The sequence below is a fragment of the Etheostoma spectabile genome, chromosome 24 (assembly GCF_008692095.1).
Source record: "Etheostoma spectabile isolate EspeVRDwgs_2016 chromosome 24, UIUC_Espe_1.0, whole genome shotgun sequence".
NCBI classification, from domain to species: domain Eukaryota; kingdom Metazoa; phylum Chordata; class Actinopteri; order Perciformes; family Percidae; genus Etheostoma; species Etheostoma spectabile.
The window spans coordinates 4,189,529-4,192,996 of record NC_045756.1 but is presented as its reverse complement, the minus strand read 5'-3'; the positions used below and the strand labels follow the sequence as shown (position 1 = coordinate 4,192,996).

The window sequence follows — 3,468 nt, the reverse complement described above, 5'->3', positions numbered from 1 at the left end:
AGAGCCAAAACACCTGAAGTGATCCAACTGGAAGAACACTGAAATATTAAATATGTTGAATATCCTCTTATCATGTTGTAGTTGAAGATAGTTCAGTGCTGGTGATGGGACCCTCATCACATCCTCTTTACTTCTGGCTCCCCAAACAACGCTGAAAGTGTTCAGTAGTTTTGTTTTAGGCCGTCGACGTGATGAAAGGTGTCTAACCTCTGCTGGCTGTCCTTAAGTTCCAGACTAAAGGGGACCAGGACTCCTCAGCTCTAAAACTCCCCGCCTGTAAGAATCTGAGGTTTGCAGAATCAGTGACAAACCATATCCCATCAATACATCTTGTTTAATGTCTTATGTTTTATGTCAAGTTGGAATGCCGTGTTGCTGAAAGACAATACAAATAAACGAGCATTTACTCGCCCTAAAAAGCATTGTAAGCATTGTATATATATATATATATATATATATATATATATATATATGTCATTTGCTGCACTTTAACTGTTCTTTCTTTTTAATTTTCAAATATAAAGCCCTTTGTTATACAATACAACACCAATTAAGTTTAATATCATTATTGTAGCAGGAGTCTGAATTTTGACCTCTGACCTCCCTAAAACACTTACAGTACATTGCATTGCCAGTAGAATAAAAATGGCAGAATAGGTTAAGTTAAAATATGTTTTGGAGGATGTCAAGTGTGGAAACTAAAGGACATACAACACAGGTACGATATGTGGTTTGACTAAATAATCTGGACTCAAGGACCCCTTACTTGGGGTCTTGCCAAAGATCTTTGTAGCTTTCAACCAGAGAAGGCCAGCATTTGTACTCTGAGTTAAGAGTATTCTATTCATTTCATTCATTCATTCATTCATTCATTCATTCATATGCTTGAATGAAAACAAGCCATATTTCTTTGTAATCAGTGCACAGCTGGTCTAAACGTTGGAAGGAGAGCGTGAACATTGCGTCTCATTGGTCAGCTGTGAAATGTTGGACGCATTTTAAAATTGATGATCAATTAGTCATTTCACTCTAGGAATGCCAAACCGCTTCTTTATTTTGCTATAACCTATATTCTGTATAATATTCATTCTTGTTTTTAGCTCATTTGTACATTAAGGTCTCACACAGTTAATTACTGTTTTGTTGAATATTATCATTATTATTGTTATTTGCTCTGACAGTAGAGCCAGGTCAACAGCCAAATCTGCTCCCTTCTCTCCCATGGGCCCTCTGTGGGCCCTCCTGCTTGTTTCTCTATCTCTTCTTCTATAGGAAGGGGGAAACACACAGCCGGCAGGCCTCTAGAGTTTCCTCTCTGATGGCATTTGACATGCCCATTTTTACGCCCGCCTGCTGGTGTGTCACAGTGGGTGGCAGGGCCAACCACACCAGTTGTTTGGCGATTTACTGCCCTCGGGTTGAAAGGTTTATTGGACCGGAATAGTTAGCGCAGGGCTAAAATAAGGATTTGGTGAAGGCTGGGGGGTCCCTACACCCCTGCGGAACTGCTTCCACCTGCGCCGAGCATCCAACAAAACACACACACACACACACACACACATACTGTACATGTACACACCCTCATCTACACTGGCATGTGCATTTATAGCCACATGCCTATCTGTCTATGTCTGTCTGACTCCCCATTGTCCTCTTGGTCTCTCGCTTCCTGCCTGTGCTTTAGCTCTAGACTTTCACAATGTCAGGTTTGTGGTGAACACAGTCTCATTTAATGCATTGCAAGTTTAGAATTAAAAGCTACGCTACAAAATTGTAAAAAACGGAACCTCGTCATGATTGCAGGGGACAGTAGACAGGAGATGGACAATAATACCCCGGTTACTGTCCGACTCTCATGTTAATGATGTTGTAAATACTGACGATGAAGGGGCTTGTGTTGCCTTGAAATACTCCTTGTAATTTTGACTTTAATGATTGAAAATACATTTTGTTTTTCAGTCACAAGATTTTGGTTAGAAACTGGATTTGCTTTTGTGTTAATTTTTAATTTTTTTAAGGGAATAGTTTGACATTTTTGGGAAATGCACTTATTCCCTTTCACTTCCTTATTCGCTAGTCACAAGGAAAAACTGTAATCATGAATTGATTAAACCCCCTCTTCTATTATGCATTCTGGGGTTTTCAGAAGGAGCAGCAGAGCATGACAGTGAAGCAGCGTTAACCCTTTATTTATCCCACAATATTACCTCTACAATCAAAATGAATTTATAAAACGCTGATTTAAAGGAATAGGACAATATTTTGCTTTCTTGCCTAGAGTTAAATGACAAGATCGATACAACTTAAAGTCTGTACACTAAATATGAAGCTATAGCCAGGAGAAAGTTAGCTTAGCTTAGCACAAAGACTGAAAGCAGAGGGAAGCATCTAGCCTGGCTCTGTCCAAATGTGAAAAATCTGCCTACCAGCAACTCTAAAGCTCATGAGTAAATAACTAATAAGAGAAATAATGGGTTGAACTGCTCCACTGTCATGCTCTACCGCTCCTACTGTACCCCACAGAAACTAACATAGAAAACCCAACCAGTCATATCAAGTCATGATTATAGTTTATCCAACAGTCCTTGAAGGCAGCATTATTGTAGTTGTTCCATTTCCCCTAATCATCCTCTTACCACCGGTGCGACGATACATTGATCTTATCGATATATCGTCTCAATCATCAACGCTCAAATATTCTTAATAGAAAGTAAAAATATCGATACATACTGTCATCTTTAAGGTGCGCCTTTATTTTGAAATTCCCACTTCATGTTTCTTCTTTTGATCAAAAAGAGTAGTTTGTTTTTGATTGACATTGTCAAATCATATTTTAATTTCTTTTTGTAAAAATGTAACTGATTGTGTATGGGCCTATGTATTGACTTGTATCGCAGGCCCCTGAATTGAATCAAATTAAAATCGTATGTTGGTAGACTTTGTGATATCACAATCCAATTTTTAAAATATTGAATATCTGCCTACACCTAGTCCTGATCCGATACTTGTACTTGCTCAGATAATGGAGCTGCACACTGTTTCTATGTTTACAAAAATAACTCCTAAGTAGACTAAAGTAACAAAACTATGTCTTAAGCGTAATACATTTAACTTAGTGCAGCACATTAGTCTTTTCTCTCGACAGCAAAACAGTTCTCTCCCCGCTGGACACCGAAAACTAAACTTACGCTCAAGAGTCAATTTTTGATTTAAGTCCGTTGTCGGCTCCTGGGAATAACAGCCGTACGCCTTGGTTCCTGGTGGAATCACAGAGGAGGAGTGGAGAATTGGAGTAATCAGCTTCGGTAAAAGACAGATGACAGACGTTTTTTGACTTGTTGCCGAGGGCTGGCGAGCTACGACACGCTCCCTGGACGGACACTGGTGAGTGGCCGCGCGCCATCTTGGTTTGAAAGTGCCGGCGTCCAGGCAGCCTGGCGCTGTGTCTGTGGCGCAGCGTGTGTGTGT

The 3,468-nt window shown here is 39.9% G+C and overlaps 1 long non-coding RNA gene across 1 annotated transcript in view; it reads left to right on the top strand.

Moving 5' to 3' along the window:
• LOC116673970 (uncharacterized) overlaps positions 1 to 3,029 on the top strand; it is a 12,336-nt gene extending 9,307 nt beyond the window's left edge. Inside the window, exon 3 of the long non-coding RNA XR_004327931.1 lies at positions 3,020 to 3,029. This is a non-coding gene — a long non-coding RNA (uncharacterized LOC116673970). The remainder of the gene's footprint in view (positions 1 to 3,019) is intronic.
• Positions 3,030 to 3,468: the final 439 nt, after the last annotated feature.